This window comes from Equus asinus, chromosome 15 (assembly GCF_041296235.1).
Source record: "Equus asinus isolate D_3611 breed Donkey chromosome 15, EquAss-T2T_v2, whole genome shotgun sequence".
NCBI classification, from domain to species: Eukaryota; Metazoa; Chordata; class Mammalia; order Perissodactyla; family Equidae; genus Equus; species Equus asinus.
This window is the reverse complement of record NC_091804.1, coordinates 44,118,394-44,140,317: the sequence shown is the minus strand read 5'-3', so window position 1 is coordinate 44,140,317 and position 21,924 is coordinate 44,118,394.

Here is a 21,924-nt window from a genome sequence, read left to right as displayed (position 1 = left end):
AAGTTAGGCATAGAAAGACAGAAAATATTTGCAAAATAAATTTCTGATAAAGAACTTGTATCCCGAGTGTATGAAGTGCCCTTACAGCTCAATCAAAGAAGACAGGGCCACTAAAACTATTGGCAAAAGATTTGAGTAGACAGTTCACCAAAGAATATATATGAATGGCAAATAAGCACATGAAAAGTTGCCTGACATCGTTGGTCATTAGGGAAATGCAAATTAAAATCACAATGGATACTATTTTACATCCACTAGAATGGCTAAAGTTAAAGACCAGTGGTACTACGTGCTGACAAGGATGGGAATGCAAAATGATACGTGCTCTTTAGAAAACACGTAGAAGTTCTTACAGTGTGAACGGCACTCACCCTATGGCCAAGTCATCTCGTTCCTGGGTATTTTTGCAAAAGAAGTAAAAATGTATGTTCACACAAAAACTTGTACTTGAGCGTTCATAGCAGCTTTATTCATCATACTAGCAGCAAGCTGGAAACAACCACGATGTCCATGGATGAATAAATTATAGTGTATCCAGAGTGTGTGTTATTCAGCAGTAAAAAGGGCAGAACAACAAATACACTACAAACATGAATGAACCTTAAAGGCGTTATTATCAGTGATATGAACCAGAGACCGGAGACCTCATATGAAATTCTAGAAGAGGCAAAAGTTGTATCGACAGAAAGTAGATTAGCGTTTGTAAGGGTGTGGGTGGGACTGGGGTTGACTGCAAAGGGGCCGGAGGGATCTTTTTGGGGTGATGAAAATTTTGTCTATCATGATTCTGATAGTGGTTACATGACTGTACACATTTGTCGAAATTCATGAAATTGTACATTTAAAATAAGTAAATTTTATTGTATACAAATTATACCCCAGTAAAGGAGATTAAAAAAAATAAGGTCTTTCCGGGAAATGAAATAGAGGAATGTGCCATGGTTCCTTCTCCTGTAAAATGATTCATACCAGTCTGCAGATTCAGATTCTAGAATCATCCAGCAGGCATTTCTCAAGCAGCAACATGTTAATAATTGCATCCATAAAAATGCACAGTTACATATTGCTGTCAGGACTGGCGATTCTCTTTATGTTAACTCATCAAGGAGGAGATGTCTTTCCAGGAGCATCCTGAGCCGTTTCTCTGCATGATTAGAGGTTAGTGGTGAGCTGTCAGTAAGGAGTTCTAACCTACTGCCTCTGGTTTGCGATCTTGTCTTCCCTGAGCCAGGAGCGGGCAGAAGGAATTGCCCCTGGATAAGCCCCAGCATGGCCGAGATCTTAAACAGCCTCGGAATTGTCCTGCCTTTTAGCCCTCTCTCTTTTTCTCTCCCACCTTGTCTCCGCTGCCCCCACCATGAATTTAACTCCATTTTTCTGTCATCATCAGTCCCCAGTCTCTACATAAAATATTCAGATGTGTAGGGAACACATTCTGAGACGGTTCGCTCTCTTGAACTGGGACCTTATTTTCCCCCTTCAATTTACCTTTTGCATAGCTTGATACGCATCAGTGGCACTAAATAAATAAGCCATAATTAATACATATTTGGCTCTTGTACTGTTTATTTTCCTCTTCTGAAACTCAGATTAGAATATGCACCCCACAGCTTGAATGTTTAAATACTGAACCAAAGGGACTTTTCTACCCCTTCCTTCTCTTGTCTTATAGTAAACTAATTATTTTAACTGGGAGAATGGCGTTGTTCCAGATCCCTTCTGTTTGGACCCTCAGTAATTAGATGACTGAAAAGAATATACTGGTAGAAGTGAGTGGTTAGTGAACAAACCACAATTATATGCTTCAGGAAAAAAGGGAAAGTACCTAGGAATATTAATTTGCCTTTAGAAAAGCATCCCAGACAAGCAGTGATGTGTTGTAGAGCCATAGTGAGAGCCTTGAAGAGCCACACCCGGAAAAAACACTCCTCAACATCCTTCATGAAGTCTGCTAGCATGCATTACTAAACATACGCTAAAACATAAAAAAAAGGATACTCCCGACCACACATCTTGTTTTCCATAGCCTCAGACACACTGGGTGCTATCTTTTATTTTCTTTTATATTTGAAAGCATGTAATATGACAAACTGTTGTCATGTTGTTTTATTACAACTTAATTTTATTAATAGTGATGTCATTTTGGGGAGGGTTTTATTTTTCTATTATAAAACACCTCTGTATGTCATAGACACTATGCCAACCTATGTGCTAGGCGTGGTATTACACAATACCGTGTTAATACACAAGAGGAAATATGCTGGTGTGGAAATATTTCTGCAATAGTGTCTAGGGAAGCCTCATGAAATGACCTTCCATAGCATCTTCTGGTGAGCGGAAGGGAATTGCGAGGTTGTTATGGTTTATCAGAACAGAAGGAGTTGTTCAGTGCTTACTAAGTGCCAAGAGCTGAGTACACATTATACACTAATCTTTATAATAATCTTCCAATGTAGCAACTAATATTAGCTTAATTTTACAGATGGGGAAACTGAGGCTCATAGAGGTCAAGTAACTTGCCCAAGGTAAGTGCAGGGTTTGCACACAGGTCTGCCTGCTTCCCAGTCTGGATTCTTAGCCAGTGCTCTCTGCTTGTCGATACCCGGTCCTGTAGGAATTTGACACCATTATCAAACAGCAGTGTTGGTGCTTCCCCATCAGGGCTGGCAAAGAATTTTATTTCCAGCAGCCAACAATCAGAGTGGCAGTCAGATAATTAACTTGTCTTCCCTGAAGGAGCTTTGTTCACGGGACAGTCTTCAAATGGGGCATGAAAAGGCTCTTGGCAAATTGCAAAAGGAAATAACGCTTCAGAATGAAAAATTGATGCACATTTATCAACTGTGAGTAACAAAAGAGCCACACCATCCATTTGGGGCCGTCGCCGAGATCAGTTGCAAAGAGTTATACCGACGATGAAAATGGTGGCACTCCTTGATTCTAATCTTCTACCAAAGCAGAAACGATTTCCTAATCATTGCGTTACCCGGGCCCCACATGGGCTCCCTCTTTGTTTCATTTTATTTATTTATTTTTGGTTGCTGTTTTAATAATGATGAAATACACCAGGGCGTCCTAGCAGGCATTTGCAATGTGCAATGACAAGCTTTTAAAATGATTTCTTTCAGATCGATTTGAACGTAAAGCCATTTTTAACAGGGAGAGAGGGATCATCAAAAAGCAGTTTGCATTTTTCCCAAATTAAATCTTGTGATAGTGGAGAAGAGGCATGATGCGGTACTGCATTTCGTGGGCACTCGTGTTATGAAATAAAGGTACCATCCCTGGGTGACAAAGGAAAAGGAAGTTTGAGAAGTTTGTGGTGAATGCTGTTTTCCTGTTTGATTTATCTGGGTATCAAATGAACAAACTGAATTACTTGTTCTCCTCTTTTTTCCCCACCTCCTCCAGATAAGCCTTCCCATGTCGTGTTTTCAGGACCTAATAATGTCAGGTAAACAGATCCGAACCCCTGACCCTCCATCCGCAGAAATTCACACAGAATAGTAGATGGTTGGGTGTGCTGAGATGGAGCCGTAGGCCTCTGCTTAGTCTCATTAACAAAGCTGAAGAAAAGAGTATTTTAAGCACGTTTTAATTAAAGGAAGTAAAAATTGGCTTTAATAATGAAAAATGAAATTGAACCTTTTCTCCAGTAGTTAAATTAAGCACAACCAACCCAACAGTTGTTTTTAAAAAATGACAACACTCCTTCAGGGACTTGGAAGAATTCAGCCTCTCTCTTTCCTTAGCTCACTTCGGTTCAGCTAGGGCTCATTGAGTGTCTACTAAGTGCCCCTCTCTGCAATTTGTTTATTCTACCTGGACTCTAAGAGGCTGATCTGAGCTTTCCCACTTGATTGCAGTAACTTCCTCCTCGAAATGTTCAGTGATAGAGTTCTTTGCTGCTGTGAACCTCTAATCCAGCTCTTGGCATTATGTTGAGTATAAACAGACAGCTTTGCCACAAGCCGCTGTGATCAAAAGACAGTAACATGTTTTTAAGTCTATGTACAGAAATACATCTTGAAAATACATGTATCTTTGTGTATAAATAGGATGAAAGAGATTAATTTCTAATTTTGTCAATCTTTCCCTTGCCGTCTCCTTGTAAGAAGAAGTGATTTTTGCTTGGGTATCAGGCCCCTGCTTTCCCGTATTATGCAGAATCTGAGTAATGGGAAGGGAGAACGACAAAGAAAGAAGTCAGAGAGGCCCAAGAAAACTACATAATGAAACGAACAAAAACTGGGCAACGAGGAGGGAGGAGAAAGAGTCAGAAGGGCCACACGGGCTGGGTTTCCAGAAAAGATTCCAGGAGAAGTGAGAGTTTGGGGAACAGCCATTTTCCACACGGAGGGTGGTGAGTGTCAGAACTCGGTACAAAGTATTTTTAAAGATGTTTGCTGTATATGAATCATGTTCTGTTTTATCAAGACTCATGAGAATGGGTAAAGATTTGGATTCCTATTGTTACTTTTTTGAATAGATAGGGAAACAGAGTGTTAACCAGGACCGTGTGGGCCTCTGGTTATATCTGATGTTCATTAGTTCCTTTTTTTTTGGTTTATTTAGCTTTTGTTTTCGTTTCTTTTGTGTGAAATGTCTTGGGTTCTTAGACTTGTGGGTTTTTGATAGGATCACCAGTTATATAACCTCAGGCGATACCCAACCCCTCTCAACTCTCGCTTACAGTGAATTTGCCTTCTGAACAGGAGTGAGAGTAACCTGGCTCAGTCCCTTTGTTTCAAACTCCCCGTCGTGGATGGTGTGTGGAGGCCTGCTGGAACTGGAGCAGGACGCTGTCCAGGTCAAGTCGGATGGTGCTGTCTTCGCCTGGCGGCATCCTAGAGCATATCCTTTTGAGAATCCCGTTTGTTGTAGTCCATGGAGTCCATTTGGTGATGGGAAAGCCATTGACATCTCTGGACCTGGGTTAGACTGGGTGACTTCCAAGGTCTTTTTCAACCTAAGGATGTTGTGACTCTATAATATAAAAGATTTTTTTATTTATAGATATAATGACTTTCTGAGATTAATTGAAAGAATGGGCAAATAGTAGGTTGTTTGGCTCCTATTAGCTCTATCTGCCAGCTCAGGTTTTGACATGGGGCACAGTTGATTCATCTGACGTTATTGTGGAGCGTGCGTTTGTATTCATGGCTCTCAGAATGATTTGTGTTCCCACTGACATTTTATTCATATAGTCGGGATGGCAGATGTTAAGGGAAGTTTTGAATTTCCTTTCTTACCATGTGAAAAGTAAGGACGATTCTCTGTTGTACAGATGTTCCGACATTCCCTTGACTCGATCTGATGTCTAACAATAACAATAGCAGAGAAAACGGCCACGATAGCAGTTTGAACTACAGAGCAGAAAATGGTAAACTGTTTAGGTAAACTGGGGTAACCTTGAGACCAACTGAAAGCAAAATCAAATAGTAAATTATCTTTGTCCTGATAATGCTACTTTGCATGTTAAACTTGGGTGTCATTGTTTTGTAGTTTGTGGATAATCTTTGATCACCACTTTGGTCATTGACTTGATCTCTCTAAACTTCAGTTTGTTCATTTGTAAAGAACTGGGTAGTGCTGCCTATTTTATATGAGGATGGTTTTGACCAAATCATTGACTAAATGACCTTGTGTAGAGCATTTATCACCATACCTGCCACATGGTGCCTGTCCACCTGTGATGATGGTGATGATGATGATGATGATGATGGTGATGGTGACGGTGGTGGTGATGGTGGTGGTGATGCTGGTGGTGGTGATAATGATGGTGGTGGTGATGATAATGGTGGTGGTGACTATACCGATGATGACGGTGATGATGATGATGGTGATGATACTGATGGTGATGATGGTGATGATGATGGTGGTGATGATGATGATGGTGATAGTGATGATGGTGATGATGATGGTGTACATCAGCACCCGTTATTCCTGATACCATCTTAAAAATATCCAGAGGTGGCAACTGGATGATTTAGGCATGCACTTGGGTTTGAATCTGGATGTACCGTGTAGCAGTGTGATGGTGTATGCATTGCTTAATCCCCGTGTTCCTTTATCTGAATAAAAGAGGATAACAACAGGGTTATAGAGGATAACAACAAGGGGATAACAACAACAGCCCCATCACAGGGTTTTTGTGAGGATTAAGTAGGTTAATATAAAAAGTCATAACTGAGTGTCTGGCACAGAGAAAGTGCTCAGTACACGGTGGTCGCAGTTGCTGCTGTTATTGCTTTTATTAATCGAATGTAATGTGTGAGCATGGCCCATCTTCCCGTCCATGTTAGAACATTGAAGGTTTTAGCAGTTCAGCGCTGGTGTTTCCAATGAGAGAGGGACTCACGACAGAGCACGGGAAGGAGGTGTAGCTGCATCAGGTGGGTTCCACCTAGGGCAGCCATGCTCTCCTAGGAGGGGATGTACTTTGGAGAAATTCCAAAGGCACGATGGGCTTCCCATTTGGACATCTTCTCTCTAAATGCAAAGCAGCGTGTGCTCTAGTAAAATATTCAACAATATGGAACTGAAAAGTGAACAACTCGCCCTCCCCATTCTCTCAAACCACCACCCAAAGAACACCACCATCAGCAGTTTGGTGAGTTTCCTTGCAGACCACCCCTGCCCTCGCCCCATGCATATAGAATCTTTTAAATTATGTATATTTTTTAAAGTAAAATTAGCTTCATTTGTTTTTCTTTTTCTTTTTTTAAGTGGGATCATATTACATATGTTCTGCAACCTGCTTCCATCCATCAGCCCCATATCACGATGTCTTCCTGTACTTTAGAACACGGGGCACACTGTTCAAATGAAGAAGCTGGAATAAGAGGGTTGGATGATACTGTTTCCTTTCTGGCTTTGTGGTTTGTTTGGGTTCGTCCTAGGAGTTGGTGAGGTGACAGAGAGTAGAACCGGGTTCCTCTCATGTTAGCATCAACCAAGAGAGGGAGGCAGCAGGTCTGGAGCGTGTGTAAGAGCTGTCAAGTGAAAGTGATGCTAAACAGATTGCACTCACAGCAGTCGGTTCAAACCAAGGATGGCGGCCACTTGTAAGTAAAGCTTTAGTGCTCTTTCAGGGAATGATACCTTTAACACCAAAACTTTCAGGGTTATTCCATTGGTTGTATCTTAGTGGAGCATAATGCTGTCAATTTTGCCCTGTAGAGTAGGTACTACCTAGAGTCAGATCTTAGCTTTGCTACTTACTCATTGGGTGGCTTTCAGAAAGTTACATAGTCTCTCCAAGCCCTTCTCTCTTCTGTAAAATGGGCAGAAGAATAGTCCAGACCTCATACAGGGTTGGGAGGATAAATGGAGATGTGTGTGAAGTGGTCAGTGTGGTCCACGCCTGTGGCAGGTGCTCAGGAAGTGGTAGCTGGAAATGATTTGCAATGACTTGGGGTGCCCAGTTGATAAATTCTGCCAAAGGAATGTTTGCTGAACATGCACCAAGTGCCCAGCACTGGCTGAACACCAGAGTGGATGCAAAGTTGATGAAAGCCATTCCTTCTCTTGAGTCCCTTAACAGAGTCCTGGGGAAGAGAGATGAATGACCAAGCCTAACGAAAACATCCACATGGTAAAATAAGCCGACAAGTGGGCTGGATGCGTGTCCCGGGGCGCCGGGAGGGAGCCATGGTTGACTCTTATGGGGAGATGGTTCCTTCTCATCTTGCCCCTTCTTCCTCAGTACCCACCTCTCCAGCTGCACTGCCCTTCTTCCAGTCCCTCTCGTGGAGAGGTCATAAGCTCAGTTTGGCCAACAGATGTACTTTGTTTTTCATAAGGTATTCTAATTTTTGAATTGGTTGTCAATACTTTAAAAAAATAGGGCACGTTTTACATAAAAATCTAGAATTCTGGCTTCTCTTTAAAGTGGATCAGCCGCAGCTGAGTAGCTGTTGCCCTTTTTTTCTGGGACACACACCTCTCGTTCCCCTAGAACCCGCAGCCCACTCCCCTTGTGTGTGTTACCTGTCTGACCCCTGCTCTGATCGTCCACCCTCTCCGCTGGCCCAGGGTCATTGCTAATGCTGTGCCCTCACTGTATCACCTGGATGGCTCCCGCTCTCCTTCTCACCCCAGCATGGGCCGCGTGTCTTCCTGGAAGCCTTGCCTGAGTGACTTGATCACAGTCCCCCTGGAGCTTTCTCCTCTCGTGGCGTACCTGAGATGACTGGTGAGAGGTCTGTCCAAGGAGGGAGGAGTGTTTTGTTACCAAGAGTGTTTAGAATTTCTGGCATATGGTGACAAGCAAAAGCAGACTGACTGACTTCTAAATCCCCACAGACAAAGCACCCACTTCCACCTGCGCCTGAGCGGGCGCTGCTCCCACTGCCCCCACTTGGCCCACTATAGTTCTTACCCAGTATCAATGCGGCGAGTTCACCGGATCCGAGTGCTCGTCTGCTTCCTCTCCGCCTCCCCACCCGACTGGAAGCTTTGTTCCCCGTTGTGTCTCCCGAGCCCAGCACATCGCCAGCCCGCTGGATGTGCTCAATGGTGTTTATTGACTAAACGAAGGACCAAGTAGGTAGGTTAGAGTCTTGAGAAATGACACTGCGTAATTGGCCAAGTTGATTTGGAAACAGAGCGTTTCTGAATATTTATGTTCCTCCCAGGGAAGAGGGGTGGCATCAAGGCAAATTCCCACTTTCTCCTCAAGAGGAAATTAGAAATTAGGAGGGAAATTTGCACTCCTGGGTCAATATATGGCAAAATTTCAGCTCTATAACCTTAAAACCCGAGCAATTAACTTTGTTTGAAAAGGTCAGCCGTGGTTGTGCTCGTCTCCTCTGACAAGTTGAGCTGTCCAACGGAACTCAGTTTAAATGAGAAATATTTTTGGCAAAGTTAATCAGCACATTGTTGATACTGTCATGCTGCAGGGCAGGCGGAGCTGTCAGAGTTCCAAGCTACTATGGGGAGCAGTTAGGGCTTTCCTTTGCCATCCTGAATATAGCATGGAAATCTTGCCACCACCTATGAAAAACCCTACCAGTAAAAGTAGCTATTTTTTTGAGTGTCTTCTTTGAGTCAGACACTCTAATTCCTTTATACATATATATATATATAACCTCCAAACTTTCCATCACCTGTGAAGTTAATATTACTAATATTCTTATTTCAGGTAGATGAAACTGAGGTTCAGAGAGGTTAAGCCATTTTTCCAAAGTCACACAGTAAGTGATGGGATCTTTTATTGATAAAACCTAGAATGTTTGGTTCTTCCACCCACAATCTCTCAAATTCTAGGGTAAGAGAAATGGACCTTGGGTTCCAGAGAGAAAGCTGGGCCTTTTTGTCATGTCACGATCATGTCAGCTCCTCACTTTCTACTGCCTCACCCTTGCTTGCTTATTGGACAGACAGTGATTTCTTTTTCCTTTTTTTAAAGATTGACGCCTGAGCTAACATCTGTTGCCAATCTTCTCCTTTTTCTCATCTCCTCCCCAGAGCACCCCAGTACAGAGCTGTACATTCTAGTTGTAGGTCCTTCTGGTTGTGGCATGTGGGATGTCGCCTCAACATGGCTTGATGAGCGGTGCCATGTCCATGCCCAAGATCTGAACCGGCGAGACCCAGGTCGCCGAGGCGGAGCATGTGAACCTGACCACTCAGCCACGGGGCCGGCCCTGACAGTGATGTTTTTAATTTCAGAGACTCCAAGTGGTCTGCAGGGAAGCCGTGGGTTGAGTGGGGGCTGGAAGAGAAGAGCAAGGTGTGGATTTAAAAGAAAAAACTCTCTCTGAATGGCCAGAACTTTTCTGAGTACCTGTCCCCTTAATTTCCTGCACATTTGTGGCTTTGGGAAAAAGCAGTCCCAGTGTAGCCAGTCTGGGCCAGAGAGACCTTCCGAGGAGCCTGGGGGAGCTGGAGGGGCAGGGATGGTGAAGTCTTCCGCGCGTGTCCCTGTGAGGAGATTCTGTATGGACACTGAAGCTCTGCCTCGTGTAGTAGGAGAGTCAGCAGGTCATGGGGGAAGAACATGGACTTTGGAACCCATTAGGAGCCAAGTTCAAATCTCAGCTTTCCCACTTACAGGCTGGGCGACCTTGGGCAAGTTACTTAACTTTCTTGAGTCTCAGTTTCCTCTTCCACAGAAAGAGGGTCTTTATCTCCCTTGCAAGGTTGTTGTGAAGAAAGAGCTATTGTTGAGAAGCTGAAACACTGATTTGGCTTGTATTGTGTGCTGCGAGTGCTAACATTAACAATGCGAATGGTTTCTGTTGTCATGGGACTTATAATTTTGAGGGAGACAGACCAAAAAAAGACAATTATAATAAGGCGAGCTAATTGCTGTTATGGGGGAAACACTGCAGGCTGTGTGACCACGGAGGAGTCCCTAACCCAAATTTCAAGTGTGGGTGTGGTGGGCGGGAGAATCCTGAAGGCGGAATAGGAATGAACCAGTGGTGACAAGGAGATGAATGTCAGTGAAGCTCAGAGGCTGGGCTCTCGAGAAGTGGTGTGTGTTGTTATTGTCATTATCAATATCCAACTACTTAATAGACATCTCCACTTGTGTATCTCCTAAGTGTCTCAAATTTAACATGTCCAATACTCAGTTCTTGGTTTTCCCCCATGCACGTTGCTCTTTCTTGTTAAATGGCAACTCCGTTTTCTCATTGCTCATGCTAGAAATCTTGGCGTCTTCTTTGACTCCTTTCTTCTCTACATTCCATTTCCAATCTCTCCGTAAGGCCTGTCAATGATATCTTCCAATTGTGGCCATTTCTCACCACCTCTGCTGCCACCACCCTGCTCCAAGATGCCATCCTTTCTGTCTGAACCATTTTCCAGTGGAATCGTAACTGGTCTCTCACTCTGCTCTGGCCCCCTATCATCCATTCACTGCCCACTAGCCAGGGGGGTGTTTCTATGACATAAGTTAGATGATGTCAACTCTGTTGCTCCAACCTATCCGGTGGCTAACCCTCTCCTTCAGAGTCAATGCCAGTGATCTCCCCCTCTGGTCTCCCGGCTGACCCACTGACCACATCTCCTACCACCTCCCCCTTTACTCCCCTTCCGGCTTCCTTGCCGCTCCTCAAACCTGCTGATCAGGCACTTGGCTGTGGGCCTTTGTTATTGTTGATTCTGCTGTTTGGCACATTTTTCCTCCCTGGCAGACAAATGGGCTCATTTTCATTTTATTCAGGACTTTCCTCAAATGTCCACTCTGTCTAAAGGTCTGCCTGGACTCCCTGTATAAAATGGCCTCTTCCCACCATCACTTTTTGTCCTCATCCTAGTGCCATTTATGATCACCTGCCATCTTGTGCCTTGTTTATTATCTGTTTTCCCCAATCATAGTATAAACTCCACAGGAGTGGAGAATTTGCCTATTTTCTTCCTCGTTGGATCTGCAACACATAGAATAGTACCTGGCACATGGCAGGGACATAGTGAACACGTGTGAGATGAACCTATGAGTGAATCGTGTCACATTGGTCACTCCATGGATTTGCCATGTTCTGGCTGGGTCAGTACTATGGGCTCTGCCAGAACCATCCAGCCTTCAGCCACAACTGCAGGAAGCATGTGGCAGAAGCTTATATGAACCATGTCCAGGGCTCCACAGGAGGGTCCTGACCTCCGAGGAGGAGCACAGGGCAGCGATGGTGCTGGCCTATTGGCTGCAGGCCCTCTGAGGACCCATTGAGAGTGGTTTCCATTTCCAACTCTGTCCCTAAGCACTGGGAGGATCTTTACCAGAACAAGAGCTCTGATGCACTCCAACTTCCTTCCTCCAGAATCTTTGGAGGGCAATGTCTCTCTGACATTGTTCCAGCCGTGAAGACCCCTCCAGCAACAGAAAGGGTGGAATCCTTTCACTGGCTTGTGATTCTGCACAGTAAGGTGGGGATTTCCATGGGCTCCCGACCCATGGGACTTGAAATTGAGTGTATCCTGGCATTTCCCAAAGGCTGGCATCTTTACCCTGGGGAGCAGATGAAATGGTTTCAGGTGGTACTTGGAAGAGATTAATTGCAATAATTTCTTTTAATGTGCGTCAACCCCACAAACCATGATTTATGCCTGTTATTGCTTAGGGCCCGGCTTCAGCAGCGCAGAGGAGCACGCCGTATCCCAGATGGGTAACCTGGGTTACATAACAAGATGATTGTGGATGCGTTACTAGGTGATTTTAGCATAAAATAAAATTGAGTAACACAGTCAGAAAGTTATTTTCCATTCTCTTTTAATGTTTCTGATTATAGGAGGAAAAAAATCTCGTTTGGTGCTTGAACACTTGCCAACCTCCCTTTTTTATCAAGGAGACAGCAAGTGACAGGCTCAGACCATTCCACAGAAAACAGTATCTAGCTGGAATTGAGTAATGATGCTTGCTTTCATTGTATTTATTTTACTTGTTGCTTTCTAGTGATGGCAAGTGATGCTGGTTTCCATTGGTGGTCATGATACAAAAATTCAATGAAAATAACTTATTTCAGTAAGACATTGAATTGACTTAAATAAAGAAAATTGAGTAAATAATACAGGAGTGGGACGCGAGCATGCAAAATCATGATGGAGCACAAAGGACTAACGCTGGGGAAGCCTTGGTCCAGCCTAATTGCGGGAAGAGCGGAGACTGCCAGGCTGAGCCGCACTCTTGGTGGCTTGTGCCATCCATCTGGGGACCCTCTGGCTGCTGGCCCTTTCTCCAGCCCACTAACACTTTCCAGTGACTTTGAATCAGGTCCATCAGCCACTTCTCTGCCGATAATTCAGACCCTGCAGCCTGCCCCGTGTCCTTGGGAAACTGTGGTGACCCAATTACTCAAGTCTAAGTGGCCTTCCTGTCAGCATTCAGAGACTCATTAAAACATAGTTGGAATGGCTGTAAACGTGGCATACAGCACTGCCCTTTCTTAGAACCGTAATCTGAAGTCAAAACATATTTCTGGTAATGTCACCAAGTGCAGATTCCCGTTTTCTTCTTTCCCTCCCTCATGCTTTCGCACATTCCGAAACCTGTTGGGGCAAATGTGTGACCTCAGGAGGAGAAAATTTGATGTGACAGGACTCCATGACTGTTCTGTTCTCTGAATACCACTGAGATGCTGAACAATGGCAGCACTTGAACAAGCCAAGTGGTTCTTTTGAACTAGGAAGTCGCACACAGGGTTGCGGAGTGATGCTTGCTACAGCAGCTCTGCAGGGCGAAGGTGCATAAAAAATAGGTGAGGTCTTATCTCTGTGGACGTTTCTGATATCCTCCTGTGCCTGTTGAACTGAAGATTACTGTAACCCCTGGGGCTGTTGACAGTACGTTTTTGTCATTTTGGGTCAGATTGGTTGAGCAAAATGAGGTATTTTGCTGATGGAGTCAGAGTAGTGTTCATTTACTGGCCCCTTGCTGTCCACGGGTTTTACAGAAGTTCCTGCGTTTAATTCTCAGGGCAATTTTCTGTCGTCACTGGTAGGTATTGTTCCCATCCTACTGATGAGGAAACTGAGGCCCAAAGAGGTTAAGTCCCTCTCCACCCAGTTTGTAAGTGGCAGAGCTGGGCTCTGGACTTTGTTGGTAAGAGTCTAAAGGGCATATCTCCAGTCTCTGTGCTTCTGCTACCTGGGGGAAGATATAGTTACTCTAGGTTTTTGGGTTTTTCTTTTTTAAAGATTTAATTTTTTTTCCTTTTTCTCCCAAAGCCCCCCCGGTACATAGCTGTGTATTTTTTTTTTATTAATGTTATGATAGATTACAACCTTGTGAGATTTCAGTTGTACATTTTTGTTAGTCGTGTTGTGGGTACACCTCTTCCCCCTTTGTGCCTTCCCCCCACCCCCCCTTTTCCATGGTAACCACCGATCAGATCTCCTTGTCAATATGTTAACTTCCACCTATGAGTGGAGTCATATAGAGTTCGTCTTTCTCTGACTGGCTTATTTCTCTTAACATAATACCCTCGAGGTCCATCCACGTTGCTGCGAATGGGCCAATTTTGTCTTTTTTTTATGGCTGAGTAGTATTCCATTGTGTATATATACCATATCTTCTTTATCCAATCATCAGTTTCTGGGCATGTAGGTTGGTTCCACGTCTTGGCTATTGTAAATAATGCTGCGATGAACATAGGGGTGCAACGGACTCTTGAGATTTCTGATATCAGGTTCTTAGGATAGATACCCAGTAATGGGATGGCTGGGTCATAGGGTATTTCTATTTTTAACTTTTTGAGAAATCTCCATACTGTTTTCCATAGTGGCTGTACCAGTTTGCATTCCCACCAGCAGTGTATGAGGGTTCCTCTTTCTCCACAACCTCTCCAACATTTGTCGTTCTTGGTTTTGGATGTTTTTGCCAATCTAACGGGTGTAAGGTGATATCTTAGTGTAGTTTTGATTTGCATTTCCCTGATGATTAGCGATGATGAACATCTTTTCATGTGTCTATTGGCCATATTTATATCTTCTTTTGAGAAATGTCTGTTCATGTCCTCTGCCCATTTTTTGATCGAGTTGTTTGTTTTTTTGTTGTTAAGCCATGTGAGTTCTTTGTATATTATGGAGATTAACCCTTTGTCGGATAAGTGGCTTGTAAATGTTTTTTCTCAATTAGTGAGCTGTTTTTTTTGTTTCAATCCTGTTTTCCCTTGCCTTGAAGAAGCTCTTTAGTCTGATGAAGTCCCATTTGTTTATTCTTTCTATTGTTTCCCTCAACTGAGGAGTTATAGTGTCCGAAAAGATTCTTTTGAAACTGATGTCAAAGAGTGTACTGCCTATATTCTCTTCTAGAAGACTTATTGTTTCCGGCCTAATCTTTAGGTCTTTGATCCATTTTGAGTTTATTTTGGTGTGTGGTGAAAAAGAATGGTCAATTTTCAATCTTTTGCATGTGGCTGTCCAGTTTTCCCAGCACCATTTGTTGAAGAGACTTTCTTTTCTCCATTGTAGGCCCTCTGCTCCTTTGTTGAAGATTAGCTGTCCATAGATGTGTGGTTTTATCTCTGGGTTTTCAATTCTGTTCCATTGATCTGTGGACTTGTTTTTGTACCAGTACATGCTGTTTTGATCACTGTAGCTTTGTAGTATGTTTTGAAATCGGGGATTGTGATTCCGCCGGCTTTGTTTTTCTTGCTCAGGATTGCTTTAGCAATTCGCGGTCTTTTGTTGCCCCATATGAATTTTAGGATTCTTTGTTCAATTTCTGTGAAGAATGTTCTTGGGATTCTGATTGGGATAGCATTGAATCTGTAGATTGCTTTAGGTAGTATGGACATTTTAACTATGTTTATTCTTCCAATCCATGTGCATGGAATGTCTTTCCATCTCTTTATCTCGTCGTCAATTTCTTTCAAGACAGTCTTGTAGTTTTCATTGTATAGATCCTTCACTTCCTTGGTTAAGTTTATCCCAAGGTATTTTATTCTTTTCGTTGTGATTGTGAATGGGATTGAGTTCTTGAGTTCTTTTTCTGTTAGTTCATTGTTAGTGTATAGAAATGCTACTGATTTATGTATGTTGATTTTATACCCTGCTACTTTGCTGTAGCTGTTGATTATTTCTAATAGTTTTTCTATGGATTCTTTGGGGTTTTCTATATATAAGATCATGTCGTCTGCAAACAGCGAGAGTTTTACTTCTTCATTGCCTATTTGGATTCCTTTTATTTCTTTTTCCTGCTGAATTGCTCTGGCCAACACCTCCAGTACTATGTTGAATAGGAGAGATGAAAGTGGGCACCCTTGTCTTGTTCCTGTCCTCAGAGGGATGGCTTTCAGTTTTTGTCCATTGAGTATGATGTTGGCTGTGGGTTTGTCATATATGGCCTTTATTATGTTGAGGTACTTTCCTTCCATACCCATTTTATTGAGGGTTTTTTATCATAAATGGGTGTTGGATCTTGTCAAATGCTTTCTCTGCATCTATTGAGATGATCATGTGGTTTTTGTTTTTCATTTTGTTGATGTAGTGTATCACGTTGATTGACTTGTGGATGTTGAACCATCCCTGTGTCCCTGGTGTAAATCCCACTTGATCATGGTGTATAATCTTTTTGATGTATTGCTGTATTCGGTTTGCCAGAATTTTGTTGAGGATTTTTGCATCTATGTTCATCAGTGATATCGGCCTGTAGTTCTCCTTCTTTGTGTTGTCCTTGTCAGGTTTGGGGATCAGAGTGATGTTGGCTTCATAGAATGTGTTAGGGAGTACTCCATCTTTCTCAATTTTCTGGAATAGTTTGAGAAGAATAGGTATTAAGTCTTCTTTGAATGTTTGGTAGAATTCTCCAGAGAAGCCGTCTGGTCCTGGACTCTTATTTTTGGGGAGGTTTTTGATTACTGTTTCTATTTCCTTACTTGTGATTGGCCTATTCAGATTCTCCATTTCTTCCTGATTCAGTTTGGGGAGGTTGTAGGAGTCTAGGAAGTTGTCCATTTCTTCCAGGTTGTTCAATTTGTTGGCATATAGTTTGTCAGAGTATTCTCTTATGATCCCTTGTATTTCTTTGGTATCTGTTGTGATTTCTCCTCTCTCATTCCTAATTTTATTTATTTGAGATTTGTCTCTTCTTTTCTTGGTGAGTCTGGCTAAAGGTTTGTCGATTTTGTTAATTTTTTCGAAGAACCAACCCTTTGTTTCATTGATCCTTTCTACTGTCTTTTTTGTTTCAATATCGTTTATTTCTTCTCTTATTTTTATTATTTCCCTCCTTCTACTGACTCTGGGCTTTGTTTGTTCTTCTGTTTCTAGTTCTGTTAGGTGTCGTTTGAGGTTGCTTATGTGAGCTTTTTCTTGTTTAGTGAGGTGAGCCTGTATTGTGATGAATTTCCCTCTTAGGACTGCTTTTGCTGCATCCCAAATGATTTGGTATGTCGTGTTCTTATTTTCATTTGTCTCCAGATAATATTTGATTTCTTCTTTAATTTCTTCAATGATCCATTGTTTGTTCGGAAGCGTGTTGTTTAGTCTCCACATTTTTGCACCTTTCTCTGCTTTTTTCTTGTAGTTGATTTCTAGTTTCATAGCATTATGATCAGAAAAGATGCTTGATATTATTTCAACTCTCTTGTATTTATTGATGTTTGCTTTGTTTCCCAAAATATGGTCAATCCTTGAGAATGTTCCATGTGCACTTGAGAAGAATGTGTAACCTGCTGTTTTTGGATGAATTGTTCTATATATATCTATTAAGTCCATCTGGTCTAATTTTTCATTTAATTCTATTATTTCCTTGTTGATTTTCTGTGTGGATATTCTGTCCATTGGTGTTAATGGTGTGTTGAGGTCCCCTACCATTATTGTATTGTTGTTGATGTCGTCTTTTAGTTCTGTTAAGAGTTGCTTTACAAATTTTGGTGCTCCTGTGTTGGGTGCGTATATATTTATAAGTGTTATGTCTTCTTGGTGGAGAGTCCCTTTTATCATTATGTATTGTCCCTCTTTGTCTTTCTTTATCTGTTTTGCTTTGAAGTCTACCTTGTCTGATATTAGTATAGTGACACCTGCTTTCTTTTGTTCATTATTAGCTTGGAGTATTGTTCTCCATCCCTTCACTCTGAGTCTGTGTTTGTCTTTGGGGCTGAGGTGTGTTTCCTGGAGGCAGCATATTGTTGGGTCTTGTTCTTTGATCCATCCTGCCACTCTGTGTCTTTTGATTGGGGAGTTCAATTCATTTACATTTAGAGTGATTATTGAGATGTGGGGGCCTACCACTACCATTTTGTGTCTTGTTTTCCGGTTTTCTTCAATTTCCTTGTTTCTCGTCCCATGGTTTAATCTGTTCTGATGAAGAGCTGCTACTCTCTGTTGTTGTCCTTCTACTTATCTCCTCTGCTCTTGGTTTTGTAGCCCCTTTCCTTTTTTTGATTTTTCAGGAATGAGGGTTTTCCTGAGGATTTCCTGAAGAGGACATTTTGTGGCAATGAACTCCCTTAATTTTTGTTTATCTGGGAAAGTTTTTATTTCTCCATCGTATTTGAAGGATATTTTCGCTGGGTAGAGAATTCTCGCCTGTAGGTTTTTGTCCTTCAGATTTTCGAATATATAATTCCACTCTCTTCTAGCCTGTAAAGTTTCTGCTGAGAAATCTGCTGATAGCCTGATGGGGGTTCCTTTGTAGGTTAGTTTCTTTTGCCTGGCTGTCCTTAGTATTTTCTCCTTGTCGTTGACTTTTGCTAGCTTCACTACTATATGCCGTGGGGTTGGTCTTCTTGCATCGATAAAGTTTGGAGATCTATTGGCTTCTGTCACCTGAAGATCCATCTCTCTCACCAGATTTGGGAAATTCTCAGCCATTATTTCTTTGAATAGGCTTTCTGCCCCTTTCTCCTTCTCTTCTCCCTCTGGTATACCTATAATCCTTATGTTGCATCTCCTAATTGCATCAGATAATTCTCAGAGAGTTTCTTCATTTCTTTTTAGTCTTACTTCTCTCTCCTCCTCTTCCTGCAGCATTTCTATATTCCCATCTTCCAAATTGCTAATTCTTTCCTCCATATTATCGGCCCTACTGTTCAGTGCATCTAGATTTTTCTTAATCTCCTCTATTGTGTTCTTCATTTCCAGTATTTCTGTTTGGTTCTTCTTTATTGTATCAAACTCTTTCGTGACATAGCTCCTGAACTCGTTGAGTTGTCTATTTGAATTCTCTCTTAACTCATTGAATATTTTAATGATGGCTGTTTTGAAGTCATTGTCATTTAGGTTATATATTTCATTTTCTTTGGGATTGTTGTCTGTGTATTTGTTGTTTTCCTTCTGTTCTGGAGATTTAATGTATTTTTTCATATTGCTTGATGTTGTAGATTTGTGCCTTTGCATAGAGATAGAGATTAGTTGCTCCTTCTACTTGTTTCTGCTGGTGTGGTGGGGGAGCAGCTGTTTATACTGCACCAACCAGGAACCCTATCCGCAGTTGCTAACTGGGCCTGGGCCCCTCCTCGTAGTCACAGTGGTCCTTTGGATTCCCTCTTCTGCCGTGGGGGCCGTCACAGGGGGGCTTCAGGCTGCTGCTGCCTACTGTTGCAGCCCACCTAGACGTGCTCCCTCCTTGGGGTCTGCAATGGTGTTATGGGCTTTTCCAGCGGCCAGGGGTAGGATCACTTATATTTGCCACTCCATCACTGTTGGCACCCACAAAATCTCACTTGTCCACTATGGGTCTCAGCAGAGCTATTGGCATCTTCTACAGTCTGTGGTTAGCTCACCTAGCTATGCTACTTTTGTCCCGGGGTCTTCCAGCCTTGTGGCTGCCGGATGGGTGCTCTCTACTAGTGCTGTGCAGAGGCTTTCGCTGAGGCTGCTGTGAGCCTGTAGGGTTTCCCCCTAGGCTACGGAGCCGGGTCACTGGAACTCCACCCAGCCCCAGTCCTGTTCCCCAGGAACTCAGGGAGCCCTTTGCCCTGACTAGGGGATAGCCAGAGATCCTGATTTCAGTGGTAGCTGGTCAGCTGCTGCCCTGCCTGATATTCTCCTCTCCGGGACCCTCCCGGTGTTGTGGATGCTGGGCGTGGCCCCTCCGCTAATGGCAGACAGAGAGTTTTGTCTGCTGCCCAGGTGGAACGCTGGAGCTTCCCCCCCGGGCGCGGAGCCGGCCTCTGGAGCTCCACCCAGCCCCAGTCCTCTCCGAGATCTCAGGCAATCCCTTGCCCCACAGGGTGGGCAATGGCAGCTGGGGGTCGCTGCGCCCTCTGGGATTCTCTCTGGGACTTTCCTGGAGTTGTGAGTGCTGGGTGTGGCCCCTCCGCTAATGGCAGACAGAGAGTTTTGTCTGCTGCCGGGGTGGAACGCTGGAGCTTCCCCCCTGGGCCGCGGAGCCGGCCTCTGGAGCTCCACCCAGCCCCAGTCCTCTCCGAAATCTCCGGCAATCCCTTGCCTGGTTGTGCAGGCAGTGGCAGCTGGGGGGCCGCCACGCCCTCTGTGATTCTCTCTGGGACCCTCCGGGTGCCATGGACACCAGGTGGGATCTCCCCACCAATGGCGGGGCAAGACTCTCCCCACGGGCTCAAGTGTGTAACTCTAGAGTTTCCCTCTGCATTTAGGAGTAATTGCAGGGGGTTTAGGTAGGGTTCTGGTCACCTGTTTCCACCGTCGCTCCTCTGGTGTGTGCTCGCTCCTGTCCTAGGTGTGTGTTGATCTTCTGGGGGGCGTCTGTTGGAAGAAAGCTGCTTGCAGGTACTAGGCTGTTCGGTCGGGGTCGGAGAGTTTTCACCTATTTCCACCTCCTCCCGGAGGGAAGTCCATCCTCCTTTCGATGTATAGTTGCGTGGGTCTCTCAGACGTCCTGAGATGCTATCTGGATATCCTTTGTTAAGCGATGAGTATCCAAATAATTGTAGACTCGAAGGGGGAGAGACAAAGAGGACTACTCACGGTGCCATCTTGGATCTTCTCTCCCATAGCTGTGTATTTTTAAGTTGTGCCTCTTTCTAGTTGTGGCACGTGGGATGCCTTCTCAGCATGGCTTGATGAGCGATACCATGTCTGTGCCCAGGATTCGAACTGGCGAAACCCTGGGCCACCGAAGCAGAGCGCGCAAACTTAACCACTCGGCCATGGGGCTGCCCCCTACTCTAGGTTTTAAACATAATAAGTTTAAGGTTCTGAAACTTAATGTCCCAGCTCCACCACTTCCTAGCTGAGGGTTGTATCTGTCAGCCAGAATCCGATGGAACACTCAAAGGGGATGAATAAAGAGAGTCAATTGAAAGGATTGCTTCGAAAGAGGTAAGCAGGAGATGCAAGGACACAAGCAAGGGTTGGTGAAGTGCCTCTGGGCTAGCAACAGAAGAAGGCCATCTGTGCCCCTAGACCTGAAGGAGCCAGGGAGAGAGTGGATCCTGGAAGCCAGAGAGCCCTGCAGCTGTGGGAAGGGGACCACTCAGTAGGAGCTGGGGCCTTGGGTAGAGGGATGCAATCAGTGTCAAAGTGCACCCTGCAGTGAGAGCTGAGAGGACAGGTATGCTAACCTCTCCTGCCTCCCATCCTCTGACTTTCTCCTCATGCCTCCCATTGACCAAACCCAAGTAGAAGCCAGAGGGCAAAGGATCCTGGTTGATGCAGCCCTTAGAATTCCCTTCCAAGGCAAAAAGCAGGGTAGAGAATGGTGGGGATTGAATCTGTAAGGGTCAAGGGAACATATCCAGCATGAAACCTTGGCCTCTCTGACTTGGTGACCTGTATTAGTCATCTATTGCTGCGTAACAAATCACCACAGCACATAGGGGCTTAAGCAATAGCCACCAGTGTGGAATCCCCTACTCCCAGCCATTTTGGCCTCATTTCTGTTCTTTGTGTGTGCCATGCTGCTTCCTGCTACAGGACTTAAAAGGGGCATTAGGTCACACACGTTGTTTCCTCTGCTGGGTGCCCAGCAATCCGCCCCATCCCATCAATTTTGCTAGATTAACTCTTCCTAGTGCTTCAGTTCTCCACTCCTTTTTTAGCTTTTCCCAACCTCCTTGACCAGCTGTTTACTTCATTGTATCTTTTTGGTATACTTCTCCATTGTAACGAGTGTCATACTTGTTTTTTTACACTTATCTGTGGGATTATTTGTTTAATGTCTGTCTCTCTACTACACTACACACCCCATGAGGGCAGAGTCTGCTCACTTTTGCTCCCATTATGCTCCCAGGCCCTGGCTTAGTGCCTGCGATATAGCGGGTTCTCAGTGAATATTTGTGGAATGAATGAATATGAATGAATCATTCTATGATGCTTTCATTCCTTTGATTATCTTACTGAGTGTCTAATGGCAGCTGTGCTGACGTTTAGGAAGAGAAAGGTGCATGGTATTTAGTCTCCTGGAGTAAAGAAAGCTGTTTAACTTCCTAAATTTAGCATTTCCTCAACATTCTTTGAGCGTGGAAGAACTTTTTAACCCCATGGCACAACTAGTAATATCATACATTGTTAGTGTTCTGTGAGAGACAAATTTAGGAATTTCTGTAT